At 33.2% G+C, this 12031-nt stretch overlaps 1 long non-coding RNA gene across 1 annotated transcript; it reads left to right on the top strand.

The window, feature by feature from the left end:
- Positions 1-5259: 5259 nt before the first annotated feature.
- Positions 5260-11273, top strand: LOC105713747 (uncharacterized). The gene is made up of 3 exons (XR_001106630.2): positions 5260-5420; positions 5541-5597; positions 10590-11273. It is a non-coding gene; the product is annotated as an uncharacterized LOC105713747 (long non-coding RNA).
- The last annotated feature ends 758 nt before the right edge of the window (positions 11274-12031 follow it).

Consider the following 12031-nt stretch of genomic DNA (forward strand, 5'->3'; position numbering starts at 1 on the left):
GTACCATTCCTCCTAAAACTATTCTAAAAAATAGAAAAAGAGGGACTCCTCCCTAACTCATTTTATGATGCCAGCATCATCCTGATACCAAAACTTTGCAGAGACACAACAAAAAAAGAAAATTTCAGGTCAATATCCCTAATGAACATTGATGTGAAAATCCTCAATAAAATACTGGCAAACCGAATCCAGCAGAATATTAAACAGCTTATCCACCACTATCAAGTCGGCTTCATCCCTAGGATGAAAGGCTGGGTCAGCATATGCAAATAAAAAAACGTAATCCATTACAGAAACAGAACCAATAATAATAACCACATGACTATCTCAATAGATCCAGAAAAGGCCTTCGATAAAATTCAACACCCTTCATGCTAAAAACACTCAATGAACTAGGCATCAATGGAGCATAACTCAAAATAATAAGAGCTATTTATGACAAACCAGCAGCCAATATCATACTGAATGGGCAAAAGCTGGAAGCATTCCCTTTGAAAACCAACACAAGACAAAGATTCCCTCTCTCACCACTCCTATTAAATGTAGTATTGGAATTTCTGGCCAAGGCAATCAGGAAAGAGAAATAAATAAACGATATTCAAATAGGAAGAGAGGGTGTCAAATTGTTTCTGTTTGCAGATGACATGATTGTGTATTTAGAAAACCCCATTGTCAGGCGGCTGGGCATAGTGGCTCAAGCCTGTAATCCCAGCACTTTGGGAGGCCAAGGAGGGCGGATCACGAGGTCAAGAGATCAAGACCATCCTGACCAACATGGCGAAAGCCCGTCTCTACTAAAAATACAAAAATTAGTTGGGCATGGTGGCATGCACCCGTAGTCCCAGCTACTCGGGAGGCTAAGGCAGGAGAATTGCTTGAACCCAAGAGGCGGAGGTTACAGTGAGCTGAGATTGTGCCACTGCACTCCAGCCTGGTGCTTGGCAACAGAGTAAGACTCTGTCTCAAAAAAAAAAAAGAAAAAAAAAAAACCACTGTCTCAGCCCAAAAACTCCTTAAGCTGATAAGCAACTTCAGCAAAATCTCAGGATACAAAATTAATATGTAAATATCACAAGCATACCCATATACCAATAAAAGGCAAACGGAAAGGCAAATCATGAGAACACTCCCATTCACAATTGCTACAAAGAGAATAAATACCTAGGAATATAACTTACAAGGGATGTGAAGGCCTTCTTCAAGGAGAACTACAAACCACTGCTCAGGGAAATAAGAGAGGACACAAACAAATGGAAAAACATTCCATGCTCATGTTTAGGAAGAATCAATATCATGAAAATGGCCATTCTGCCCAAAGTAATTTATAGATTCAATGCTATCCCCATCAAGCTACCACTGACTTTCTTCCCAGAATTTAAAAAAAAAAAAAAACTACTTTAAATTTCATATGGAATGAAAAAAGAACCCATATAGCCAAGACAATCCTAAGCAAAAAGAGCAAACCTGGAGGCATCACACTACCTGACTTCAAACTCTACTGCAAGGCTAAAGACCAAAGCAGCATGGTACTGGTACCAAAACAGAGATGTAGACCAATGGAACAAAACAGAGGCCTCAGAAATAACACTGCACAGCTACAACCATCTGATCTTTGACAAACCTGACAAAAACAAACAATGGGGGAAAGATTTCCTATTTAATAAATGGTGTTGGGAAAACTTGCTAGCCATATGCAGAAAACTGAAACTGGACTCCTTCCTTACACCTAATATAAAAATTAATTCAAGATGAATTGAAGACTTAAATGTAAGACCTAAAACCATAACAACCCTAGAAGAAAACCTAAGCAATACAATTCGGGACATAGGTATGAACAAAGATTTTATGACTAAAACATCAAAAGCAATTGCAACAAAAGCCAAAATTGACAAATAGGATCTAATTATACCAAAGAGCTTCTGCATAGCAAAAGAAACTACCATCAGAGTGAACAGGCAACCTATAGAATGGGAGAAAATTCTTGCAATCTATCCATCTAACAATGGTCTAATATCCAGAATCTACAAGGAACTTAAACACATTTACAAGAAAAAAAACAACCCCATGAAAAGTGGGCAAAGGCTATGAACAGACACTTCTCAAAAGAAGCCATTTATGCGGCCAAGAAACATAAGAAAAAGAGTTCATCATCACTGTTCATTAGACAAATGCAAATCGAAACCACAATGAGATGCCATCTCACACCATTTTGAATGGCAATCATTAAAAACATCAAGAAACAACAGATGCTGGAGAGGATGTGAAGAAATAGGAACACTTTTACACTGTTGGTGGGAGTGTAAATTAGTTCAACCATTGTGGAAGACAGTGTGACAATTCCTCAAGGATCTAGAACCAGAAATACCATTTGATCCAGCAATCCCATTACTGGGTATATACCCAAAAAGATTATAAATTATTCTACTATAAAGATACATGCACACGTATTTCAGTTTATTGCAGCACTATTCACAAAGCAAAGACTTGAAACCAACCCAAATGCCCATCAATGATAGACTGAATAAAGAAAATGTGGCACATATACACCATGGAATACTATGCAGCCATAAAAAAGAATGTGTTCATGTCCTTTGCAGGGAAATAGATGAAGCTGGAAACCATCATTCTTAGCAAAATAACACAGGACAGAAAAAAAATGCGTGTTCTCTCTCGTAAGTGGGCATTAGTTGAACAGTGAGAACATATGGGCACAGGGAGGGGAGCATCACACACTGGGACCTGTCAGGGGTTGAGGGGCAAGGGAAAGAATAGCATTAGGAGAAATACCTAAGGTAGATGATGGAATGATGGGTGCAGCAAACCACCATGGCACAGATATACCTATGTAACAAACCTGCACGTTCTGCACATGTATCCTAGAAATTAAAGTATTTAAAAAATTAGTTTTAACATCCAAAATGGATAAAAAGTTTATCAATTATTAAAAAGGTCTTTGCAACATGAATGAATAATTTTCATCTCCCTTAAACTAATCATATGAATTTATCATATGCACTCTCCCAGCAATTTTAGAATGAGAACTACTTAGTGAAGGGTCTTTTGAAATATAATTGGAACTATATTTAAAATACAACTGTTTTGTTTAATATTTTACATTTTTGCCTATATAATCAACATGAAAGTATTATTTCTGTGCTCAGTTTCACAAGTTTTGAAGCCTTCCTGCCTTTTCCTGTGATCTACAGATTACTCAAACTCTTCAGAATTGTCTCTTCCTTGAAGTCTTTGAAGCTATCTGGATAGCTTTTAGGGGTAGGTGTTGAACAATTTCTTCAAGAATTTCATACATATTAAACTACATATATTTTCTATCTATTTTAGCAACATTCAGCAATTTAGGACTTCCTAGAGAAAATACATTCTTCTAGATTTTAACATTTTTAACATAAATCAATACAAAGTGTTACCCAATAACTTTAACTTCTCTGTCAACTGGCTTTGACTTCTTTCTCAGCCCTAATTTGTGTGCTTGCCTTTTTCTTTCCTTCTTTGAAAAACCACTTAGATGTTTATCATCAAGGTACAAAAAGCTCTTGGATTTATTACACTTTATACTGCTTTTCAGTTTTCTATTCATTAATTTTTGCTTAAATTATTATTTTCTCCTGCTTTTTTTCTTTACATTAATTTTCAAATTCAATAGTCCTTTTGTTTCATTTTCATTCTTATATAAAAAGAATATAATTTTAAAAAATGTAATAAAGGTGCTTAATTCTGTAACTTTCCTGGAAATACAGCTTTGGCAATATACCAGAGGTTTTTATATGCAGTCTCCTTGCTTATTAAATTTTAATTTATTTTCTTCTTTGACTACAAATTATCTTCACATTCTTTAATATGATTTTGCTTCTGTTATTTATTTCTAGATTTCTAATAGTGTTCTCAATATCTGTAACCTAAACTAATTCTACCTTCTGGAGCATAGTGATGTTTAGTTTTTTAAAAAACCTTACAAGTGCTAAAAATAAGGTGATTTTCTGTAGTGGATAGTTTATTACATATTCTTAAAATCTTTTTAATTTCCCATTTATTTATCTGTGTTCAATATAACCTTTCAAGGACTAAAGGAGGAAATTAGTTTCGCACTAGTACTGATTTTCTGCCCATGTCTCTAGATACAATATTTACTTTGGTTTTGACTTTGTAGGTTTCAATACTATGTCACTCGCTGAGTTACATTTCAGTAAAATATAAGCCTCCTTTGTAATTGTTTAAACGTTACATTTATTTAACATTTTATATTAATATTGCAGGCATTTTTATAATTGTTCCATTTGATGACTAATCTTCACCTTTAATTTTTAACCTCTGATTTATTTTTACTTGCTTATCTCATAGAAATTATGTAATAGTGTTCGTAGTTTGCCTTTGTATTTACTCAATTTATGTATTTATTTGAAGAGCTAAATTTGTCATGTATATTTATTTCTTCTATCTCTTAATATTGCATTTGGTATTACATTCTTCTTCTTTTGTCCTTTACTTTCTCTATTTTGTTTTATAGTCTGGGTTTTTTCTATTTCCAATATCCTCAAATTACTTTTTTTATTGTTATATTCAGTGAATATTTTCCTAGTTTTCTAATTTTTTTTTTACTTTTAGCACTTACTATATTTCTTCAGGTTTTAGACATCTGTTAATTATACTAAATTATATGTTTAAATGGTTTTTAATACTCAACATTACCCCCTTGGAAGCAAAACTCTCCTATTTATAAAGTATTTGTTCCTATTCAAACTTCAGTTGAGTAGTGTACATCTTCAAGTAGTTTTGGGGTTTTTTAATTGTTTTATATTGCTTTGTTTTTTTCATTAGTTGTAATAACCTGTCTTGTGCTAGCCTAACTGACTCCATCTTAGCTGTAAGCGCCAGCCCACTTCTCCCTCCCTACCACAGCCCCCTCGGGTGCATAAACGGGTCATGCTGTACTTAGAAGCTTTGAAGCGTTAAAGTTTGACGCATACTGTTCTCAACACGTGTAACCATTGTAACCGCATCCTGCTTGGCAAGCCCACCTGCTATCTACAGGGAAAAATTCCCCTTTGGTTATTGTGTAGAAGGTGCCTAAAACACCCCCCTTCTTAGTAATTGTATGGAAAACACCTCTCCCCGCATCCACTTCCTTTAACTTGCTTTTGTAAAATTCCGCTTCAGCTAGGGGCCCCCTCCCCTACCTATATCAAGATATAAAAGATAATCAAGTCCCCTCCTCAGGGCTGGGAGAATTTTCAGTGTTAGTCATCTCTTGCTTGCTGGCAAATAAAGGACTCTTAATTTGGAACTCAGAGAGTGGCGCTTTCTTTCTAACTCGCTCAGTTACAAGAAGTAATCTGCTTCCTGGAGGTTTCAGATTTGAAAATAATTTAATATTATCTCAATCTATTGGGAATAATATTGGGGTAAGGTTAAAATTCCTGATGTAGCAACTCTTTTCCTAACTTACTGTAGTTGATATTCTATTTTCTTCTGGTTTCCTAGCTACGGAAGATAAAGAACAGAATTGTTATTGTTCTTTTTAGGTGTCTCTGCCTAGTCCCATATAGATTTCAGTTTATTCGTGAAGTTCAATCATCTTGGTAAGTTATGCTTTGTTGTTTCTGTTTTCATTTATTTTGATGAACATTGACAACTTTTGCTATCAATAGATTTAATTTTTTCAACTTAATATAACTTTCATCTACTGTACTGTTGAATGCTTTCCTTTTTTTTTTTTTTCAATTGTTTTCATTGAAAATACCAACTAAGCTTATTTTGGAGTGCCATAATCTTCTGGACAACATCTAATTGGATGCTATCATCTTCTGGTCATTTTGTTCACCATGACTATTTATTGGATTCAATATTATATTTTTGATGTCTATACTCTATCACTAATACATGTTTTATTCATATTAGTTAGGTTCTTTCTTCACTTTAAAATCTTTAGTAATATTATTTCTTCCCTCACTTTCTTTTCTGATTCTGCCAATATAGTGACCTATTTAATTTTTTATTGAGTTGATCTTCTTAATATTTTTTTTCAGTGTTAAGCGGTACATTCTAAATTTTTCTTCTGGTTCCTAGTATAAATCATTTTCAGAAATATTGTCCTCTGTCTGTTTTTAGTAATACATGAATCTTCTTTCTTGTTGCAAAACATTTACAACTGTCCCATGCTGTTTGTTTTTTATTCTTTTGGGGAAATTTCATTTAAGGTTACGATCTTTCATTAAGTCTTTTTTGTTAATCTGGAAAATATGTAAATACATTTCATCTTCATATTTCTATTAAAACCTGCAATTTCACCACCATCTTATATTGAATTTTTCCTTCTCCTTTCCTTCAGTGCTTTGAAATAGTCCCAACTATGCCAAAGATTTTTTTAAAGGAAATGACTTACTTAGGAAAAATATAGATACCTATATATTTGTGGAAAAAGGCTGATGTAAAACTTTCATTAATAATGCTATTTGTATTAAGTAGAATTTTAAAATCAATGGTAAAGCCCAGGAAGCTTGTAAAAGACCATAGATTTATAAATATTTGCTTGAGGCAATTTGCTAGGCTTCTGAGGGCAAATATTTCAAGTCATGTTATTGCTACTGCAGTCTCTCTTCATCACCATACAAAAGGCATCTGTGAGCCATTATTTATCACAAAATCTGCCAATATGAAAATCAAAGCACAGCAAATAGCAAAACCCACTATGTCTCCTGCTATAAAACCTCCTGTGAGTGTGGATGTGTGTCCACTTTTAAATGTCAAGAACTAAGCAGAAATTTTGAAATGTTTGAGAATAGATGCTGAATTTTACCTAAAACCAAATAAGCAATACTGCAGTTGATTAGCTTATAAAAAGTAACCTATTATTGGCTTATAACCAATAAATGATTAAGTTATAAAAGGTAATCATCTATTGGATTACAACCAATAAATGTTCTAAGATACACAAAAAGCAGACTTCCTATCACAAAGGAAACTTTGTTAGTAATCTCATTCTAAGCTCCTATTCTTAGAATATTATCATGATCACAGCAATGCAGAATCAACAAATACAAGTGGGTTTTTTTTTCTGAATGTCTGAGTTTTTATAATGTCTCCCAAAAATATACATTATAAAAACTGAAATCTCTTTATTGGCATGCAAGTATTTAACAATAAAATGTTTTAAAGTGCCTCTCAAACTTGTATTGAGAGGAAGTGTATTTACATACAAGGCCGGAGAAGGAAACTATATATAAGAAGATGAAGTCAAATACATAGAATGTGCTGGAATTCACAATCTGGGATAAAATAAAATGGCATCTGAGGTCAGTAGATAGTCTATAGCCAGAGCAACTAGAACTGTATGGATGGCAAGAGAAGCCTCCTTCCCCACAGACTCAATAGGAGCCAGAGGCAGCACTTTCACCAGCACTGCACACGCATGCTAGTTGGTTTCCATACCTCCCTGCCAGCCACCACTGTAAAAACTGCTACCTGTCTGATGATAAATAAAATTAAGATAGTATGGTATTTTTTTTATTTTGAATTTTCCTAGCCACAAGTGAATGTGAGTATCTTAATATGTTTGGACTTTTGTATTTCTCTTACATAGAATGTCTATTTATAGTCGTCTGTCTATTTTTCTATTGAGTTATATGACTTTCTATACATTAAGACATTAATACTCCTCTATTATCCTTATTCATCTACCTTTTCATTCATAGCTTCTAGGTTTCTGTTCATGATAGAGGTCTCCACTGTGTGTGTATATGTATGTATACGTGTGTATGTGTGTGCATTTGTGTCTATGTATGTTGTGTATGGATGTGGATGTGTGCTCCCTTTGTTTTATTTTTTTCTTTTTTGCAGAGGGCTTTTAAAATGTTCATTTTGCTTTATTTTTTCACTTCACTTTTTATATTTAAACTGTTCATCTTTCTGGAAGTTTTTTTCAGATAGTTTATCTGAAGATCTACTTTTATTGTTTTCTAGATGGAAGGTCAGTTGTATTAGTACTGTTTCTCAAATAATGATTTTTCACCATGTTGTACTATAAAGTTTACCTTATATTATACTCTCAAAAGCATTCAGATGTGTTTCTAAATTCTTGTTTATATTCATATTTTTCTATTCTTAAACCAAAACAATATTCTTATTTCTCATGAGAGTCCTTGAGTCCTGATAATGTATTTTAGGTAAATTTTGAATAATTTTATTGAATAAAGAATCCAGTAGATGTCTTAATTTACATATCAATTTGGAAGATTTAAATTTTATGATAGATCTTTCCGGTCAAGAAAAAAAACCTGCATTTCCATTCTTCAGCTCTTATTTTCTCTTTCATAAAATATTCTATTATAGTATTCTGCAAATTGAATAGGTCTTTGAAACTTTCTTTTTAGCTTTTCCTGAGCATTGTGTAGTTATGGCCCATTATTAAAATCATCTCCATTTCTAAATATAGGTAAGCAGAAAATCTTCTTAAACCTGTTTTTCTGGTATGCATACATCTTACAAGTTTTCTGATTAATTTTAGTATTTTTGTTTTACTTTAGTAGCTCAAGTTTTCTTTGCATACAAAGATATAATCATCAAAAGATTATTTCTTTTTTTCAGTGTTTTTACCTGTTATTTTATTTTCTTCTCTTTTTGCACTTGATAATGATATTGGTAGCTGCTAACCCTGTCTGCTTCTTAATAATAACTAAAATTGTTTTATTATTTGACTGAAGTAGATTAAAAAATATGCTGCTTTTGTTCTTTAAATTCCTTTATTATATTTAAGCAGTTTTCTTCTATTGCATTTTATTTCAGATATTTCAAGGTAAGAATTTTTAACTCTACCAAAGACTTTTTTCACTTAAATATGCAATCTGAGACAAAATTTGAAGTTTACATGTCAATTACAATCATCAGAATTTTGAAAAAGTGTGGACATATTAATTTTCAGATAACAGCTAGTGCTCTTATGAAGATTTTCACTTTAATCAAGTTTTGTTTGCCACATAATATTAACCTTAGAAAAATTTGTGCATTTCTGCAGTAGAAATCCACTCATCTCAAAATATGTCCTCAATGACAAATTTTTATGATAAATTTGTAATAGTGTTTCAATGTCTAATTACATTGATTTACATGCCAGTTGCATTTTATATCTCTTGGTCTTAGAGTAAATTTAATACTCTGATTACTGATACTGATTCTCCTGTCTTCAGAATATCCCAAGTAGTAATTTTCAGACTTACTTTCAAATCCTTATTTGTCAGCATTTGCCACAATTAGAATATTGTCGATATTTCAGGAATAGCGTTTTTGTTTTGTTTTTTTTCTATTTTGGAGCTTTTCTTTTCTTTTAGTTACAATTATTTCCCAATGAAAATTTATTTCCCTTGCCTGATGCCAAGATTGTAAAAATTAGTTTTCCTAAATTAGTTGTTCTACCTTCAGGATTTAATGTATTTCTAGAAAATTTTAATTCAAAACTAAACTCAAATCTGCTATGATTTTTCATAGCATTTTTTGTTAATATAAAAATCTTTTAGATTCTTTTTAGTACCATTAAATACGGTTACTTTCCCTACGAAACATAGGTATGACTGAACTCCTGTCCCAAGCTCTCACTATGGATCCCATGCAACTTTCTACAGCTTGTCTGTAATCAAGTTTCTGATAGCCACTTGTCTTTGCATCTTTAAAAACTAGATTACATTTCTCACTCTCAAACTAATTTACTTTTTTTTTAACATCTCCTGGGTTCAAGTAATCTTCGGCCTCAGTCTCCCAAGTAGCTGGGATTACAGACATATGCCACCACGCCTGGCTAATTTTTGTATTTTCAGTAGACAGGACTTCATGATGTTGGTCAGGCTGGTCTCAAACTCCTGACCTCATTTGATTCACCCACCTTGGCATCCCAAAGTGCTGGGATTACTGGCATGAGCCAACACTCTGGCCTACAAATGTTTATAAGGTAGAAAATCTTTTGAAATTAGAGAGACCTGGGTCAGAATCTTGGTTCCACCATTTATGAACTACAAACATAAGAAATGTTCTTCAACTAATTGAGCATCAACTAAAAACTTGTGTGATAATATGTACCCCATTCATTTGCTCAATTCCTGTTAATTGAACATTAATGAAGAAAACAAATACAAATCCTGAGAAAATTATCTTAATATTAAACTAACTGCAATGTCATGAAAGCATTTTATACAATAAATTATTGCTGAGACCACTGCATCAATTCACTGGACTTGTAATCATAACATATATTCAATTCCACAATTATGGAAAGTGTATATCTGCTACTTGAAAACATTTAGTTGGAAAATATTCTATGGTTTTAAATGGAAAACAGTTGAGATTCTTATTTCAAATTTTGATATCACTGAAAAGATTAGCAACATAGGAAAAGAGGTCATGTTGGAGAGTATGGCTACTTTGCTTATATTAAGAATTTTTAATGTTACATCTGGAGATTTAAGCAAATGTAAATGTTAATTATAAAACATCTAACACTAATTACAGGGAATATGTCTTAGAGAGTCCTGTGCATAAATGTATTAATCAGTCTCTTAAAACTGATTACTGCTTTCCATTTGCAGCCTCCCATAGAGCAAAGAAATTTGTCATAATGAAAAGTTCTTATAAAAATTCACATTATGCAAATTGCCTTTGGAAATATTCTGAAATACAAACCTCCCAAAAACTTTGAGAAGATATTTTATCCACATGTTATATGTAAGAAAACTGACTTAAGGAGCAATTGTGTTACCAAACCAAAGGACTAAAAGGAATAAACAGCAAAGAAATACGCATTCAGCACATAATCCTGGCAAATGATTATCACCTCAACTGTCCTTGAAGAGTTACCAGAATGAGATCACTGTTTCCCAGGACAACTGAACTATTACCATATATCTCATAATCTCTCAGCATCTTATTGTGAATAGGTCCCTATATCCCTTCAAGAACTGAAATAGACCGTATTCATTATTGCATTAATCCCTAAACACATTTATGAGTTCCTCGGCAGCGGCTTTACTGATCTCATTCCTCCTTTCCCTGCTTTGAGTCACATCTTCTGTACAGATCCCAGAAATCCAGAAATGCTGATGCTAACAGTAGGTAGATGCTTCAAAGCCCACCTTGAACATAACATACTCCTTCCTAATTACTATAGAATCAAGCATAATTTTTTCTGACTTTTCTGGTAATATTATTCTTATTCATGTTGCCCTGACCCAACCTTCAATTATTTTTTATTACAGAATCATTAAATTACAAAGTAAAAGTGAATGATGTGAATGAATTAATTAAGCCCAAGTTTCGAATGCACTTATTTACTCAGAGTTTTCTAGTAACTGAAGATGCAAATTCTTCAACCACCTCAGGATATAAATGCCTACAAGGCAGGCTATTCCATTTTCACAGCATTGTAGCCTTTAGAAAATGTTTCTTTGTTTTTTTGTTTTTGTTTTTGTTTTTGTTTTTGTTTTTGTTTTTGAGACAGGATCTTACTCTGTCGCTCAGGCTGGTGTGCAATGATGCAATCATGGCTCACTACAGCCTCAACCTCCCAGGCTCAAGCAATCCTCCCACCTCAGCCTCCTGAATAGCTGGGACTTCAGGTGTGCACCACCATGCCTGGCTAATCTTCGCATTTTTTTTCACAGAAAAAACAGTTTATCTTGTAAAGTTTATTTGTATTTAAATTCTACACATTGGATCTTGTGGTCTTCAGTGGAAGCACAAAGCAGAATCAACCTAATTTTCTGTCTCTCTCACACACACACACAAGAAGTCTTTGAAAAATGCCAAACTACATAAATGTAAAGCAAGCATGAAACAGAGTACAGAGATAAACTCAGGTACATGTAATAACAGAGAATAGAGTTGGCACCACCAACCAATGACAAAGGGTTTAGTAGGTGGTGCTAGAGGAACAGGCTCGGTGAAAAGGGATACTGGAGCACCACATTATATGTGACTAATGATATAGTCTAATATATATTAGGTATATATTAGATATGTTAGACTAATGATC

Source organism: Aotus nancymaae, unplaced genomic scaffold, assembly GCF_030222135.1.
Source record: "Aotus nancymaae isolate 86718 unplaced genomic scaffold, 86718_ANA_hifiasm-v0.15.2.pri h1tg000022l_1, whole genome shotgun sequence".
NCBI lineage: Eukaryota > Metazoa > Chordata > Mammalia > Primates > Aotidae > Aotus > Aotus nancymaae.